Consider the following 19282-nt stretch of genomic DNA (forward strand, 5'->3'; position numbering starts at 1 on the left):
GGTTGGTTGGTTGGTTGGCTGGCTGGCTGGCTGGCTGGCTGGCTGGCTAGGTGGTTGGCTGGATGGATGGATGGTTGGTTGGTTGGTTGGTTGGTTGGTTGGTTGGTTGGTTGGTTGGTTGGTTGGTAGGTTGGTTGGTAGGTTGGTTGGTGGACTTTATATAAACTAGGGTATATTCTCATCTCATCAAGCCAAAGGCCTTAACACCAAGCATGGATTCTGCCAGGAGGTAGCCATCAAATTTGTAATGACACTCTCCTGGATCCCCAGCCCTTGGAGCCATTTTGCAGCCTTCTGCTTCCCCATGCACACAAGCTAATTCCCTGCCTGATAGATTGACCCAGAAGTTTCTGGTAAAATAACACATTTGCTGTGAAGGATTAAGACAATGTATAAAAGCAAGCACGCCACACACAGTGTGCTTTAGAACGAGCCAAATGCATCTGTTACCATTTTGGCAAGAATCCTTTCAGACAGCTCTTAGTGAGGACATATTATCATTCACACATACATGTAGACAACTTTTATTGCCATTTACAAGTTGCCTGTTGCAGTGAACATGACTTTTTTTTTTACAACTGAGTGAAACTTCTGGCTACATAATGATTCTTACTGTCATATTAAATGGTTGCCACAGATGACTATTTGAATTCCTTTCTGAAATACACAGACTGTTTTTAATTGTATGCATGCATGAGTGTCTGAGTGTGTGTGTATGTGTATGTGTGTGTGGTATATGTATTTAGTGTACAGATATAGATATAGATGTAGATGAATAGAGATAGTGATAGGGATAAAGATAGAGATAGATGTAGACATAGATATAGATACATGTGTGTACATGTCCATGTAGTGGGCAGAGGTTGACACTGGTGTCTTCTTCTGTCACTTTTCATCTTATCTTTCAAGACAGGGACTCTCTCTGAACCAAGAGCTCAACAATTGACTAGACTGGCCACCTGCTTCTGCCCTATCATCACTAGTGTTACACACATGCTTGACCACACCCACCTAGTATATAGATGCTGAACTCAGGTTCTCATGCTTCTACAACAGACACTCTGCTGACGCAGCCATCTCACTAGTGGCAAATAGTTCTGATTTTTAACAAGTATCAACAACAATTCTGTGATGGCCTGTACAGACTTTTCCTGAGGAAAGTCATTGAAGTGAGGAAGTGTAGTCACAGAGGTAGATATTTTACATTTTGTTGCACAATGCTGATCTGCTTGGGGAAAAAAGCTAGGGCATACAGATTATTTACATATACATAAATGCTACAGAAGAATGCCCACCAGTTACATTGTTTCTAACACTAGAACCTCAAGACAACAATGAGCTGAGTGAAGCCTGTGGGTTGTCCTCACAATGCTGGCATGGGTTGGGAATGTCTCTCAATCCCTTTCACCAGCCCCCTTTGTCTCTATTCTTCAGCCTCCCCACATTCTTCCTTTGTCCAAATATACACCACTTGTCCTGCCCCAGTCTATGGAGTTCTTCTGAGCCTCTCACCTCTCATTGTCTTGCATTCCATTTGTCAAAATTATCTCCCCACCCAGGTCAAAGAGAGTCATGGGATGTCACCTCGGTCACCATTGGTCCCTTCTCACAGCCCTTGGTTTATTCTCTCCTAAGTCCCCAACATTCTCTGCTGTTGTTTAACAATATATTTGCCCTGCATAGGCTTGGCTTCTGTACCTAAGGATTCAACCAATCACAGACTGGAAATACTTGCAACATATACATGCGTTCAAACTTGTTGACAAAGATGTGTTTGTCAGCATCCCCTAAATAAAACAGCACAACTGATTGCATGGAACCTAAACTTCATTGTGTATTATAGGTCATCTGGAGATGACTGGACCTGTGTGGGGGATTTACATAAGTTCACTATAAATTCTCTACCATTTAACAAAGAGACTCAGGTATGCACAGGCTTTGGTGTGTACAGAAGTTGTTCAACCAATATTCCACATATCAAGAAGCAACTATGTTTCTGCTCTGGCTTTCTACTCTTTCTTAAATACCCTGAGGACAGAAACCTGTTTCCTGGATGTGTACACATTGTACCAACTTGTCTGGGTGTTGAGAGACAGTATATATTCAATGCCTTGCCCTCAAAGGACTCCACAGCCTTCAGCAGCCCTACCATGAAGGGTATCTACAGTCTCAGGATCTTATAGTTATCATTGGTGGGAGGACATAAAAAGCTTGGTGGAGGCAAGCACAGTGAATGTGTAACCTTAAAGCTGTTTAGACTCTCCACTAACCATGAGTACTCTACATCTCCACAGACTCAAGACCCTGGGAACGGCTGAACTTGATCTTTGGTAGGCCCAGGGAACTAGAACTCTCCCTAGCAATAGTGACCTATGATGGTTTCCTATGGTTAGACTGCTGACTGTAACATCCAGCATCTAGGAATCCTCTGTCAATGATAGCAATCACCAAGCTCAAAGGGTAAAGTGATGCAGATGTCTTTGTCCACAGAAAGGAAAAAGACAATTGTAGGTGATAAAGAAGAAATTACTTTATTTTCCCTTGGAGACATTAAACTGTAGTCAGAAAGCTTTGTCATTTCCCAGGCCGCAGTGGCGTGAAACTTCTGGAGAAGCCTCGCATGGCATCAGAAATGCACCTCGGCCTGGATTCTTGAGACTTAGTGAGCTATGGGTTGATTGAGACAGCCTGGCATATTGTGCTGGGCTGGGGCCCCCATTTGCTGATAATGTCTATTGTCCTCTAGCAGGGATGAAGGGAGACCCGAGGTAACAATAAACACTGTTTTCTGCACACTGGCAGTTACACTGGACTATGTAAATACTGTCCCCTAGTGGGGGTTTATGACAACTCACCCCAAGACCTCAGGCCTCTCAACTTCACAGATTGAAAGGCTTTGAGTAACTTTTCCCTTGTGACACAGTTGTGAAAACTGAGGCCATGTAGAAAAAGTGATTGTCCCAAAGTGATTCACTGCATAATATATTTAGGAGCCAAGCAGAAATCTCAGGTGCTGTCTGGTCATTTGTGGCTTCTCTGGTCATAATCACTAAATAGTGTTCTGGGAAAGCTACATTTGCTAAGAGCAAAACACTAGAAAAGGTCCAGAGCTCTCATTAGGATGGTTTTCATTTTTATTGTCTTATTTTTTAACATTGAAAACAGATATTTTTCACATGACATATTCTGATTTTTAATGTTTTATTAATGATAAGCATTTTAAGGAAAAATCTGTTATCCTTGATTTGTTCTTTGCAGTTAATGTTTAAAATATTTCCCAGTTTTACAGAAACCATGAGCAATTATATATATATATATATATACATATATATATATATATATACACACACACACACACATGCATGTATATCTTAAAATATTTTGTTTATAGAAACAGTTGTTCTTTTAGTATTACATTTATCTGTTTAGTTTGTGTGTGTGAGTGTGCGCGTGCATGTGCATATGTGTGTAACATGAGCTCAGATGTGGAGGTCAGGGGATGACTTACAGGAATCAGTTCTCTCCCTACACCATGTAGGTCCCAGGGACCAAAGTCAGGCCCTCAGGCTTGGCAGCAGACTCCTTCTCCCACTGAGTCATTTCAGTGTCCCATGAACAGACAAGCATTCTTTAGTTTCTGTTGCTGTCATCTTACATAATTTATTTTGCCCTTTTCATTTGTCCATTCTTACATCTAAGAGCTCTCGATTGGGAAGTTTTCTTTCTTCTTGACTTCTTCAGCTGGAAACTGTGGGTACCTATTGGACTGTGGTCCCTTAAGCAGCTTGTGCTTGGCTGCGTGCAACAGCAGCCATCATGGTGCCTGAAAACCGCAAAGCCTTTGGGAACCACATCCCCAATCCACTACTGCTCCTCTTCCTCTTCTGAGGTGCAGCTCCCTCAGCTACTCAGGCATGTGGGAATGAAAATTCTTTCCTGGAATTTCTCTGTGGGGCCCAAATCAAACTGTGTTTCTCCTAACTTTGCGATTAGAAAGGACTGGATAAATAACTATAGGAAAGGGGAAGGTTGAGATTCAGTGAACTTAGGATCAGTAGACTGTAAGTAGTCTCCTTGCTTTTCCTAGGAGGTGAGGCTAGCGATCTGTTCTGGTTACAGTTACTATTGCTATGACGAAACACAATGACTGAAAGCAGCTTGGAGAGGAAAGGCTTTGTCTGATTTAATTGGTTTATGCTTCCACATCTTAGTCCATCACTGAAGGAAGTCAGAACAGGAAGTCAAACAGGGTGGGATTCTAGAGGCAGGAATTGATGCAGAAGCCATGGAGGAGTGCTAATTATTGGCTTGATCCTCGTGGCTTGCTCAGCCTGTGTTCTTATAGAACCCAGGACCACAGCCTAGGGATTGCACCCATCTCCATGGTCTGGGATATCACTAAGAAAATGCCTTACAGCCAGATCTTACAGGTGGCTCTAAATCACATCAAGTTGACATAATCCAATCACCAAATGGTCATAATAGCAATTGCTGTCTTTGATGTACTATTTCTAACCCTGTGCTTGATTACTATGGAATTGTTTCCAGCCCACAGTCACACCTAACAGCCCCTGCTCCCTTTCATGTCTTTTTATTGTGATATAATCAAAGCTATCTCAAGTCTCACCACTTACCTCTGAGGTTGTGACATTCACCCCGACTTTACAAGGAACAAAATTACTGCTCAGATATGTGAGATAGAGCCAGCCAGGCCACATCGTTAACATGCGGAAGGCTAGGGATTTCAGCCAGGTCTATCTGACCTCACTTCCTTTGCCATGTGCCTCCTGGTGGCACAGTACATTGGGGAAATCTCTAAGAGAGTGTTATGGCTTTGATATGGCTTGATTAGACCAACTCCAAGGTCTCATGTGCTGGAATCTAATCCCCACAGTGAAGTGTTAAGAGGGTGAAAATTTATCTGACTAAAGCACTTAGAAAGGAACCCTTTAGGAAGGAATTGCAATTAAGTGAGGTCACTAGGGTGGAGCCTCTTGATCAAAACCTGGTGGCTTTACAGGATGGAGAGAAAGAGGACAGAGATGCTATGCTCTCTATCTCTTGTCACAAAATACCCTGTGCTTGTAGACGCCTCTAACCAAACAAAAAAAAGTCTTGCTCTTCATAACTATGAGCTGAGTAAACTTTTCTCCTTTATGGATCTATCCAGGCTCAGGGATTTTGTTATAATTATATATAGTGGACTAACACAAAGAGAGAGTTGTTCTTTTCCTTCTCTAGACTGAGAAATGGGTGTTCAGAGAAGCTGGGGGATTCAAAGCTGGATTCTCAATCCAGCCTGTCAGCTTCCACCATCTCTTTGGTTATTCTGTATTTATTTGGTCTCAGAAAAATCTCTTAGAGAGAAAGTTGCATCTTTAGGCCTCCTTGGGTCTTGTTCTGTGTCACTCCAAACCTGGTAAGGCTTCTGACTAGCACAGTGGAGCCAAGGAGGGTTCTGTGGTCTCTATACATTCCATGTAAAGTGGAGTCTACAGTCTATTAGCATTTTAATTTTATTCCCAGGGTCTAATTAAGGCTTTTTGTTTTTTGTTTTGTTTTGTTTTGTTTTGGCTTGGTTTTTTTGTATTCTATTTTGTTTGACTTAATATAATTCCTTCAGTTTGGTTTTATTTAGCATTTACTTGCAAGTTTCTTTTCCATCCTTGAATTTCAGCTTTTTAAAACCTATAATGCCTTAGATGTCTCTTTTATAGACCAAGACTTTTGTTGTTGTTATTTATTTTGTTTTGCTTCTACTAAAATCACCAAGATTCATTATGTCCCTCGTGGATTTGGTCCATTTATTTATTCATTAACCGATCACTGCATTTCTGCTGTTTACTTTTTCTTACGGTCATGTTACTATTATTCCATTCATTCTACTTCAGATGGATTTTCCCCCTTTGGAAACTCTAGATGACTAAGCACTGCTGGAGCAGAGTCAGTCCCAGCCCAACCTCACTGTCACCTGGTCCCTGAGTTCTGGAAAGTCCCAGAAGAAATGTTTGATTCTTTTGCTTACTTTGTAAGCCCGCATTTTAGATGCACCGCTAGAGTTGAGAATGAAAAGCACTCTTCTCTGCTGTGTCGGGCTAGAAACTCTAAAGAAACAGAGTAAAGGAATGAGTGTTTATTACAGAAGTGACTTGTAACTTGTCTGACAGGGGATGAGTGGTCTGACAATGGCGGCCTGCATCCCAGAGAGGCAGAGAACACTGCAACTTCTAACTTGTAATGTGTGACAAGGGATGAGTGGTCTGACAATGGTGGCCTGCATCCCAGAGAGGCAGAGAAGACTGTACCTTCTCAGCTCAGTAGCTCAACAGTGGCAGCCATGGGCTTAAGGCCTGGCAGGTTCCTGGATTGCTGTACAGTAGTGAGTCTGTGTTATAGGCCCAAGAAGCTGAAGTGTGCTGTGGCTCATCCACACATAGCACTCACTCTCAAAGAACAGCATTTGCAGATGAGGGGCTGGTTTCTTCCAACTTCTTCCCATGTGCTGGCTGCCACTGTCTTTGAAGGTGTGGCTCAGTTCAGGGCTGGTCTCCTCCATGGTGACACTGACCCACACACCAATGTCAATTTTCTCTGGCAATGCCACACAGATGCCAGTGAGTTTTACCACCCTAGACAATTCTTGGTCCAGTTAACAAGCAAGTTGACAATCAAGGACAGTCATCATATCTGTTGGTTCTATCATTCATTCATTTATTCATTCAACCATATATCTCACAAACACTAATTAAAAACCATATAGCTAATGGTGCTTTTTGAGGGACCTGGCTGTGAGAATGCTGCTGTAAAAACTACTTTATATTTGGTTTTGGTTGGTTGGTTACTATGTTGTGGTCATTATTTAAGTTTATTTTTAATGCTTTATATCATTTGCTATTACTGGTACTACATCTGATCATCATCAGAGTGTCTATTATAGGATGCCTTGTGATGAACAAACTTGCAGGAAGGTCTTCAGCTACAGATGTTATTGTTTTCATAGGATAGCATTTTACACATGAAATTTGTGTCTTCAAAGGTAACATGAAAGGTAAAATACAGGAACTCAGTGTATTTGGTTCCATTTAACACTTCAGAGAATAATTAGATTATTTGGGGTGGGAGATATTGTATAAGAAAGGCTGTAAAGAAAATAAAACTAAATAAACCATGTATTATCTGTAAGTAACTGTAGAAAATTAAAAGTATTTGTACAAAATAAAAAACTAAATAGAAACTGACAATATTTAAAGATGTCATACAGATTAGAAGCTAACTTCTATTCTATTAAATTCAAGAGCCATATCTTGCTCATGTCTTGCATTTAAATAAGGTTTTATTATGACATGGCTTAGGCCACATGTGTGTACTGTCTCTGATGCTTTCATATTAGAGTCATGCAACCATTGCAGAGGCTCAAAAAGCCTAAAACATATAATTTAGTCAGATACAGAACAAAGTATGCAATCTCTGGTGTGGATGATAAATGGTCATGATCATATATATATGATCGTATATATATACACACATATATGTACAGGAATCAGTAAGAACACAAACTCAGTTTTACAAACATTGACAGTGTGTACCCTGAGAAGGATCCTGCCGCCAGTGTAGAGCTGAGTTTGAAAGAGGATGAGGCAAATGACATAGATGTAGTAACAAGTACAGCCTAAGTTCTACAAAGAAACTTTTAAATGACAACACATACATTGTGTTTGTATCAGTCTTATCTCAGATTAGAATTAAATTTTAGTGTACAGAGCCAGTAGTGTTAGTGACATAAACTGAAGTTAGGTGCTGAAGCCATCACTCAAACCAGAGAGGACTGTAGAAAGGTTCTCTGTGCATCTATTGACTATTGACAAACAGGAAGAGATTGCATATTATATATAGCTAAATGTTGGTGTTACGTACCTGTGCTTCTATAACAAATGTATTGATCATTTATAAAATGTTTAGCAAATACACTATGACTAAATAATCTGCTTTTGTTTTCAGTCACTGTCCCTCCACACATACAATGTGTGGGAAAGTCTGCAAGAATAGTTTTAAAGACAGGTGTTGTAGTACCTACCATGATCCCAGCACTCAGGAGGCTGAGGCTGGAGAGTTGTCACAAGGTTCAGGCAAGCTTGGGCTATATGGTCTATTGAGTGAGACTATATCAAAAACTAAAGCAAAACCAGCAAGATAGCCTTTGAGTTGATGCTTGACCTAATTCCATCTTTGGGAAAATGTCTCTGGCATAGGTCTGTGAGAGCAGCTAAAGTGCTTGAGACTGCATATAATGTACAGTCATTTGCATTTCCCCTGGGCAGCAGGAAGGCTGGCTGTTTCTCCAAGGGCCCCTAAAATAATTCCATTGCTTCTAACATGATATGACAAATACTATTGATAGATGTTAGTGGCCATGATTTTTTTGTGGATTAGATTTTACATACTAATCTGTAGATCACCTTCTAAGAAACTTTTATATCAATCACTTACATGTTGCCCATTGTGTTTCCATATAGTCATTGGCTGGAAAAATCTTTTACATTAAAATAAAAAGCCAGCCTGCACCCGGAGCTGATCCTGTGCTACAGTGCCCTGACCTGATTAAGTACCACAACAGTCCATACCCAAATACCATCAGGAGAGAGCTGGTCTCCCAGGAGTGCCTACACACTTATGAGCACAGGTAAGACCACCACTTCTGCTCAAATTCCTGGCCCAAGAGGGACCCTCCCAGGGCCCTCTGGACACAGGAACCAAGGAACAGCCAGAGACAGGCTCCTTCCAGTTTTTGTTTGCACTGCAGAGCTCAAACTGTGCCACAGATCTCCATATCCAAATTCTTCCTGGAGAGAACTGGTCTCCTAGGAGTACTGACACACAGACTTGCAGGATGGACAAGCCACAGTCAGAGGCACTAGAGATAACCAGATGGCAAGAGGCAAGGGCAAGAACATAAACAACAGAAACCAAGGCTACTTGGCATCGTCAGAAACCAGTTCTCCCACCACACCACAGCAAGCCCTGGATACTCCAATACGCCAGAAAACCAAGACTCTGATTTAAAATCACATCTCATGATGATGATAGAGGACTTTAAGAAGGTCAGAAATAACTCCCTTAAGGAAATACAGGAGAACACAGGTAAAAAAGTTAGAAGCCTTTAAAGAGAAAACACAAAAATTCCTTAAAGAATTATAGGAAAATACAACAAAACAGGTAAAGGAATTGAACAAAACCTATCAGGATCTAAAAATGGAAATAGAAACAATAAAGAAATCACAAAGGGAGACAATCCTGGAGTTAGAAAACCTAGGAAAGAGATCAGAAGTCATAGATGCAAGCATCTCCAACAGAATACAAGAGATAGAAGACAGTCTCAGGAGCAGAAGATACAATAGAAAACATTGACACAACAGTCAAAGAAAATGCAAAATGCAAAAAGCTCCTAACCCAAAACATCCAGGAAATCCAGGACACAATGAGAAGAGGAAACCTAAGGATAATAAGTATAAAAGATAGTGAAGGTTCCCAATTTAAAGTGCCAGTAAATATCTTCAAGAAAATTATAGAAGAAAACTTCCCTAACCTATAGAAAGAGATGCCCATGAACATACAAGAAGCCTACAGAACTCCAAATAGAATGGACCAGAAAAGAAATTCCTCCACATAATAGTCAAAACACAAAATGCACAAAACAAAGAAAGAATATTAAAAGCAGTAAGGGAAAAAGGTCAAGTAACATATAAAGACAGACCTATCAGAATTATGCCAGACTATGAAAGCTAGAAGATCTTGGGCAGATGTTATACAGACCCTAAAAGAACACAAATGCCAACCCAGGCTACTATACCAAGCAAAATTCTCAATTATCATAGATGGAGAAAACAAAGTATTCCATGATAAAACCAAATTTATACAATATCTTTCCACAAATCCATCACTACAAAGGATAATAAATGGAAAACGCCAACACAAGGAGGGAAATAATACCCTAGAAAAAGCAATAAAGTAATCTTCTTTCAACAAACACAAAAGAAGATAGCCACAAAAACATAAAAATAACATAAAAAACAACAGGTAGGAACAATAATCATTAATATCTCTTAACATCAATGAACTCAGTTCCCCCAGTAAAAAGACATAGAAAAACAGACTGGATACATAAACAGGACCCAGCATTTTGATGCATACAGGAAATGCACATCAGTGTCAAAGATAGGCACTATCTCAGAGTAAAGGGCTGGAAAATAATTTTCCAAGCAAATGATCCCAAGAAACAACCTGGAGTAGCCATTCTAATAACAAATAAAATCAACTTTCAACCAAAAGTTATCAAAAAGGATAAGGAAGGACACTTCATACTCATCAAAGAAAAAAATCTACCAAGAAGAACTCTCAATTCTGAATATCTATGCTCCAAATGCAAAGACACCCACATTCATTACAGAAACTTTACCAAAGCTCAAAGCACACATCACACCCCACACAATAATAGTGGGAGACTTCAACACCCCACTTTCAGCAATGGACAATTCAGGGAAACACAAACTAAACAGAGACACAGTGAAACTAACAGAAGTTATGGACCAAATGGATTTAACAGAATATTTCATCATAAAACAAAAGAATATAACTTCTTCACAGCACCTCATGGTACCTTCTCCAAAATTGACCATATAATCAGTCACAAAACAGGCCTCAACAAATACAAAAAGACTGAAATAATCCCATGCATCCTAACAGCTCACCACAGACTAAGGCTGGTCTTCAATAGCAACAAAAACAGCAGAAAGCCCACATACACATGGAAGCTGAGCAACCCTCTACCCAATGATAACTTGATCAAGGGAGAAATAAAGAAAGAAATTAAAGACTTTTTAGAATTTAATGAAAATGAAGGTACAACATACCCAGATTTATGGGACACAATGAAAGCAGTGCTAAGAGGAAAACTCAGCCCTATAGTATAACAGCCTCACTCACATGCACTTATTTAAATTGAAGTAAAATAAAATTTTAAAATCTTTTTTTCTCACTAATAACACTTCAAGTAGTCAGCAGCCACATAAGATTGGTAGCCTTGGACTGTGTGCACTAAACACTCCTGACATCACAATGGGCTTCCATTGTGGCTTGTCTTATCAAGACTAACCAGGTTGACTGTCATATCTATATGACTCAACTGGGAAGATAAGGAGTGACGAAGAAAACGTGTTGCCTTTCTGAAGACTGATGTCTTCTAACAGGTTTCAGCTCTAGAAAACATACCCACCGATCTTCCGTGCATTTCGGGAGCACATTTGTACCACCTTCCCCTCACCCCTTCCTTCATTCTCCCATTCATTCCTGCTCCTGGGCTCCTTGCTTGCAGCAGACTGGCTGGGTGTCTGAATTTCTAGTGCCAAGTTGATGGGGTTCAGGTTCTCTGCTGATCTAGGTGTGGCTCAGGGGTGCTTTGTAGAGAAGTCCAGCTTTGGCCAAAATGGGCCAGTTGAGGGAAAAGCTGGAGAAAAGCAGAAAAGAAGCCAAGATCCTTAGACGGCCAAGGGCTTGCCTTCTTTGTTTCTGAGGAGTTTTGAGCATGCAACAAGCTGAGCTGGATTCATTCTGTCTTCGTAGCTCCTTCTGTCCTTTCGTTTTCTTCATGGGCTCAGTACAGGAGAGCAGCTGTGGGGATGATGAATGCATTTTTGAATCTTATCCTGTCTGAAAATTCTGTTTCTGTTCTAGAGTGAAGTGGACTATCTTTCCTGGTACCCATATTCTTGAGTGTGACTTGGACTTTGCAACCTCGAGGTCCCTAACAGTCGCTGGCCTCCGGATTACACTAGATCTCACGGAAACTTTGGCCAGGTTGCTTCCCCTCTCCCTGTCTTTTTGCTTTTTACACGTTTTCAAGTGACTTTTGAGTGTCAGGATGCAAATTACTCAGAACTCTCTGCACTCTAAAGGAAAGATTCTTTCTTTTCCTATTATATCTGTAACTAAAATGTAGCTGGAGAAAGGGCCCCAGATTTTTGTTTAGATTTGCCTAAAATGATTTTGTATTGCATGTGGTGGGTTTTGTAGTGTAGCCTGTTAAGCCATAAGCTACTCTTAACTATATAGTGAAACTCACAGGCTAGCAGGATCAACACTCTACCCCACATGACCCCCTACCCCACAGAGAGACAGTTTCTGAAATTAGTGCGAATGACTGCCATGCCACCATGCCCTGAGCCTGGCTGTGAGCCAGATGGTTAAGACTGACATAGTCCTGGAGGGGCTTGAGAAACTGGGAATTAAAACTGAGATGACATATAGGGGACTGTCTTACTTAGGTTTGTATTGCTGTGATAAAACACTATGACCAAAAGAAAATTGGAGACTTTACTTGTACATCACAGTCTAACATCAAAAAGGAACTCAAACAGGGACTTGGAGGTAGAATTAAAGAAGTTGAGAAATGATGCTTACTGGCTTCCTCTCCATGGCTTGCTTGCTCAGCCTGCTTTTTTGTAGTATCAAGGAGCACCCAACTAAGGAATGGCACCACCCACAAAGGGCTGATCCCTCCCACATCGATTACTGATTAAGAAAATACTCCAGACTTGCCTACAGGCCAGTCTTATGGAGGCTTTATGTATGTATGTATGTATGTATGTATGTATGTATGTATGTATGTATGGTTAACTAAGATCTCCTTTTCCCATTTATCTCTAGGTTTGTGTCAAGGGAACAAAAGCCAACCAACACAGGGACTGAGGGAAGCTTCATCTACTTCGTGATCTTTGTTGAGCTCCAAGCTCTTTGTCACTGAGTATGATGTTGTAGGTATCTTTATCCAGTTGAGGAAGTTTCCCTCAAGTCCTAGTTTTACTGAATTTTTTTTTCTTCATCTTGAATGAGCATTAGATTTCAACTAATATCCCTACCACATCTATTGATACAGTTATGTGGTTTTCTTTGTAGCTTGTTAATGTGGTGGATTACACAAATTGATTTTTTTTTTGCAAGTTGGAGCAGTTCTGTATCCTTGCAAAAATCTTTCTTGTTCATGTTATGTAATTATTTTCATTTACTATTATATTCAATTTCTAACATACTGCCAGGAAGTTTTGCATCTACATTTACAAGAGGCATTAGCCTATTGTTTTCTTTGCTTCTAGTGTCTACAGGCTTGGTATTGGGGAAATCCTGCCAGCATAGAATGAGATATAGAGTGTTTTCGCTTCCATCTTCTAAAAAAGATGTGTAGAGCTGGTGTGTATTTTTCTTAGATGTGTGGTAGAATTCACCAGTGAATCCACTGCAGCTTGTTGTTTTATGATTTAGGTTATTAACTGTGATTCTTCTAAAAACATTCTGATTCCATTTGTAGACAAAGCTTCAAAGTTACATACAACACAACTATATATATATATATATATATATATATATATATATATATATATATATATATTTGCATCAATATATTTGCAAGTAATATATTTAAATCATTTTTAAACCTTACATAATAGCTATGTATCATTGATAAGTGTATATACTGATTCTATCTTAAGCATTTATAAAATATTCTTTCACTTCAGTTATTATTAGGTAGTGCTCTCAAATATACAGTGGTCCCTAGATCATTAGCCTACTCAGAAATTTCAGTACTTTATCTTAAAACAAAGCAAAATTTGCATTTAAAATGGGGTTTATTAAACCAAAATGTTTCTTTGATTCTTCATAAAATGAATTTAGTTTTTGCGACATTTGAACAATGAAAAAAAGATTTTAAAGATGATGTTAGCAAAGGCTTTGTGATAACTCTCTTTTCCTGATCATTTATTTTTAAAAGATTTTAATCATATTATTAATTTGTATGTATGTGTATATGGGTGGGGTTACGGGATAATGTGTGGTAGTCAGTTCTTTGCCTCCAACCACATGAGTTCCAGTGATCAAACTGAGATCATCATGAAGTGAGCGGTTGGCACCTTTACACACTGAGCCATTTCACCAGCCCTTTAACTATTTCTTCAATAATAGTGGTCTCCACTTTGGCCAAAAATATTCTGAGAAGGGAGTGTATTCTGGAAATGGGTGTGCCTCTGTCAATTTGGATGAAAACACATGAATTCTAGTGCTTTATGAACAAAGAGAAGGATGCTCACACAATGAGCATAGGAAATAGCCTATAAGCAAGCCAATCAGATTCTTTATTCTTTGGGTCAATTGCCCATCTGACCTTTGCTCTAGAAAGTTACCCAATCCCATGACATGATATATGGGAAAGTTTCCTCATTACCTCATCCCCACCCACTTAGGTCTATCACAGTCAGTGCTATGTCATATAATAGGGGATTGCCAAGTGCAAAGAAAATAATCATCCAGTTGAATTCAAATAATACAGAATGAAGCCACTCCTCTGCAATTTTTGTCTTGGTATAACAAATATATAAATAAATTTGGCAGCCTGTCATCTGTGTAGACCAGAGAAGTCTGGATAGACCAAAGAATTCAGTGTTCCTATAGAGATGCTAAAAAGTCTTGTGTGGGATGAGGAACCAACAGAGGGAATCCAGGTCTGTCTTTCCCAGGGAGATTATTAGGTCCTGTAAAAACCTTGAGGAAACTTACTGTGTTTAATATATTTAGTCCTCTTATAGTTGTATGAAATTTAAGTTTTTCAGAGTGAAATCTCCCCAGTACATTTTCAGTCTGTGTTGGGTAACAAAGACAAAATATGCCATGGGCACACATTCTCCTGAACCCTGGCCATCTATGTGTTGCTGAGTGCAGTCTAATAGGAGGAACTAGGATGAACTTCAGTGAATTTCTACATCAAAGGCAGTCTGGTGACGCCATATCAGAACCACTAAATTGCTTTGATATTCCTGAGGTCAGCCAAGCTTCCAGTCCATATATATGTAACAAGGGTGACAGGCCCAACAAAGACCTTCCTAAAGCAGCAAAATCAATAGTTTTGCTTCCCTCTGACTCCTGGAGTCTGACAAGAAAAAAAATAAATAAAGACCCTGACTGACCAAAAATGGTAATGTTTCTGCCATGTGCACTTCTTGGAAATTCAGCCAAGGGTGTGTCAGATTTATAAGGGCCATTAAGAGTGAGCACATGTTTTCATCTGCATCCATAATTTACGCTAATGGCATACATTTTTCTGAGCACATATAAAAGCAAGCACATGGGATTGTGGTTGTGGGGTGGATACAATCCGGCATCAGGTTACATGTGTGGAATCTTCCTCCTGTAAAATGTCAAGGTTGTAACGGAAGGCACAGGCATGCTCAGGGATGGCTGCCAGCCCGTGCTTCACTGGTACTTTTGCATTTCCTCATCTGTTACTCTCTAGTATGGTCGTCTTTATAAGTGGGCTTCTCACTAAATGATTGCCAAGTGAGTATTTAAAGTCACTGCATGTATTTGACAAGGGGCTCCTTGTATTTGCCACAAGGAGATATTTGAATGTGTTTCCACTCCAAAGCTTCTCAAACTCAGTGTGACTGTGTTGGGGTGGTGGCGTGAGGGTGGTGGACAAGGTCACCCCTTCAGTCTATCAAAACAAAATTTTTGGAGAATATAAAAAGAGCAAAACACTAGAATTATGAAATGTTTAATAATATGAAATAAATGCTAGGCTTTTTGTTTTGCTTTTGTTTTTAATTTGTAGATTAAATGGGCAGGAAATTACTTATCCTGTGACATAAATTCTGATACTTATTCAATTCCTGTACTTATTCCAGCACCCAATGGTGACAGATACTTGACAGAGATACTTGGATCACAGTCAAAGCTTTGAGAAGCCCTGCCCTAGATACTGAGAGATGTAGGAGCGCAAAAGCCGCCAGCTGCCTTTTCCTTGTAAGATCCATAGAGTGCTAATAAAAGTACACTCTGTTTTTATCTAAGCTTGTGGGGTCTTATCATGTACCCTAAATCCTGTATGTCTGAGGAGCTAGCTGAGACCAGGGAGCCAGTAAGTCTAGAATTTGCTCCTGGACCCTACTCCCAGAACCTCAAAGATGTGAGTAAATCTCTTCAAGCCTCTGTGGAAGAGCTTGAATTTAAGAAACTTTATAACAGTGGCTACATGGTGGTCAGGAGGACACCTCTCAAAGCATCCACTTGTCCTCCCTTCCTCTATCCTTCCTATTCTCCACAAGTTCTATGTGCTGACACCATACCATGACTACATGCGAAATCCATCTGCAGTCTCACTTGGGTTCTTCTTCAAGTCATTCTTGCTGAACACCTTTGTATGACGACGATCATTGGTATGATGAGCCAATATGGTAGACCATAAGGTGGCACCTCACCAGCCCCTTTTCTTCACTCTCTTAACACTCCCAGAAACTGGGTTCATATCAGAAAAACTCAAAGTCAGATTCATGTGTCTCTTTCCAGGGAGAGATGGAAAAATTAAGTTGACAATAGATAGAATGTTTGCAGTGTATTAAAACACTGGCCCGGATGTACTTAAATCTTTGTTTACAGTCATCCTTCTGGAAGGTACTGTTCATGTCTGGGAAACACTGAGAAATTAACTTTTCTGAAAGTGATGTCGACTAGTTTTTATTGTCATCTTGGCACATCCTAGAGTTATCTGGGAATAGGGAGCCTCAGGTAAAAACTTGCCCAGATCAGATTGGCCAGTGCCTGCATCTGTAAGAGTCTCTCTTGACTGACGCTTGATCTGTGAGGGCCCGGCCTGCTGCTGTAGGCAGCACCATTCCCAGACAGGTGGGCCTGGTGGTATAAGAAAGCTAAGTAAACATGAGACAGTCCCCAAGGCAATAAGCAGCAGTCCTCCATGGATTCTGCTTCAAACTCCTGCCTTGAGTTTCTGCCCTGACTTTCCTCAATATTGGATTTTGACCTGGAAATGTAAGCCAAATAAAACCCTTTCCTCCCCAAGTGATTTTTGTCCATGATATTTTATCACAGCAACAAAATGAAACTAGAGTGGGCTAGGAGGGTGGGAGAGTCAGGAAGAGGCAAAGGCAGCTTTCCCACAAGCAGCTATCTCCACTCTACAAAGTTCATCTCAGGGTGGGTAAAGGGTTTAGTTTTGACAGAATTATTTCAAATAAGAAGTTTTTGAAAATCATTATACTGTTAGAAAAATTACACATCTATACCATGATCACCAGTGGAATAATTCTTGCTAACAACTCACACCTCAGTTTCATTGACCCCTTGGGTTCAGGAAATGTAGTATTTGGGAATTCAGAAAGGACAGTTAAGTACATGAGAGACTATGCAGGGTGAAATTTGCCACCCCTCCAATAAATGTCAGGGAGACTAAGCACGCAGAGGCGGAGATCTGTTGATCAAAGCACAATCAGATGATACTCCAAACAGATGTTTAGTTTTGACTCAGGTTTGAATATGTCAAACTGCCTACATGTAGATAAAGAAACATTTTGAATAGTGCATGTGGAGTTTGAGGAGCATCAAGAACTGTAGGCTGATGGCCGTAGTCTGGCTAATTATTTAAAGAACTTTTATCTTTAAGCTGTGGACTCTGAAATATGGTAAATTAAAGCACACAAAGTCCGAGGAGACAGCTCAGTTGCTAAAGGGTCTGTCTTGCAAGCCTGAAATCCAGAATCTGAGTCTTAGAACCCAGGTTTAAAAAAATCAGGTTGTAATTGGGCATACTTATGATCTTTGTATTGGGGAGTCAAAGACAGGCAGATCCCTCAGGCTGTGACCAGTCAACTTGGGCTACTTGTTAAGTCTCCAGGCCAATGAGAGACACTACCTCAAGAAAGCAGGAGGCCATTGCCAGAGAAATGACAGCCAAGGTTGATCTCTGGTCGACACATATGCACACTGTCACACATGTACATAAACGTGAAATGTTTATCTTCTCTCCAATACAGACAAGTCATGCCATGTGTCTTGTGCAGGGAATGGCACATAACATTAAAACACACATAAGATTAGATTACTCAAGAGCTCTTGACTGTGTGTTTTGAGTTATTCCATTTGAATGTTTCTACTCATTTCTTTTTATTAAACCATCTTTAACTTTAGGAGGTCCGAATAATCATTGTTTATACTATTTCTGAGCCAGTTTTTTTTCCTAAATGTCTGTAATATAAACATTTCACGTGGAATTTGTCTTTGTTACTTTTCTTGCTAATGTGACCAAAACACCTGATAGAAGCAACTTAAGAGACATATTTACTTTGCTCACAGTTCCAGAGGGTTTAACCCATGATGTCTTGGCTCCATGCTTCTGGACAGGTAGTAGGATGACCGGTGGGAATAGTGTGTAACAGAGATCACTAATGTCATGGAGGACAGGAAACAGAGAAGGTGGAAAGGCCAGGTACAGCCTCCAAAAGGGCACCCTCAGTAATCCAGTTAGACCTTACATCCCAAAGTTTCCCCACAGTTCTAGAAACAGCACGACCGACTGAGACCAAGCCTTCAATATCCAAATCATACATTTCATATATAAGATATAAACAATATGTTTTTTATTTTCTGGGAGAAAAGGGTTTATTGCATCTACCAATTGACAGTCCATGATCAAGAGAAGCCATGGCAGAGCTAAGAGACCATGGGAATGTTGCCTTCTGGCTTTTTGTCCCTGCTAGTGCTCAGCCAACTTTTTAATATGACCTAGAAACACCCACCCAGGCTAGATGTGCCCTCCCACCTCAAAATAAATGAAGATAGTGCCCACAGACCCACTGAGGAGGGCACTTCCACAGCTGAGGATCCCTCTTCTGGGTTTGTAAAGTTTCCAACCAAGATTAGTCATCTAACGGCCACTACTTGTCCATATGACAGACAAACATGTGCCAGATGCTGGGCTTTCTATTTCAACAGAGACTGAATCATCACTAATATCTCTCTTGGCTTCTTACAATGCCAAACCTTAGCTTTTCTATAGGACCTCTTCAATCCTGCGGCTTTAATTCTGCCAAAACCAGTATCAATTGGGAGAATTGCACATTGCCAAGTTCAGTTGACAGATTGAGATGCAACCTTCAACCCCTCTGGACCACAGATTCTGTGTGCTGCCCATGGCCCAATTCTTCCCAGAGGAGTTGACCTCAATTCAATGGCCTTTTCTTAATCAGAATTGAATCTTACTAACTCAGTTCTAGCTAACCAGAACCTGATAAAGCAAAAGTTACACTTCTTTGAGCCTTAATCCAAAATATCTTATGCACTGTACTGATAGTTTTCACTTGTTGCTGAAACCTCACAATCTACACTTCCATCTCCCTCATCTGCCTCATCATTCTTTCTTGTCTGGTTCTCTTTCTTTCTTTTTTTTTTT

At 40.2% G+C, this 19282-nt stretch overlaps 1 long non-coding RNA gene across 2 annotated transcripts in view; it reads left to right on the top strand.

Annotated features, from left to right (window-relative positions):
- LOC116100610 overlaps window positions 1-19282 on the top strand; it is a 40203-nt gene that overhangs the window by 17936 nt on the left and 2985 nt on the right. Inside the window, exons 4-6 of one of the 2 annotated variants that reach the window (XR_004122672.1) lie at window positions 8514-8680; window positions 11728-11850; window positions 12700-12806. This is a non-coding gene — a long non-coding RNA (uncharacterized LOC116100610). The remainder of the gene's footprint in view (window positions 1-8513; window positions 8681-11727; window positions 11851-12699; window positions 12807-19282) is intronic. The other variant, XR_004122673.1, reaches the window with a different exon arrangement.

Source organism: Mastomys coucha, unplaced genomic scaffold, assembly GCF_008632895.1.
Source record: "Mastomys coucha isolate ucsf_1 unplaced genomic scaffold, UCSF_Mcou_1 pScaffold21, whole genome shotgun sequence".
Taxonomy (NCBI): domain Eukaryota; kingdom Metazoa; phylum Chordata; class Mammalia; order Rodentia; family Muridae; genus Mastomys; species Mastomys coucha.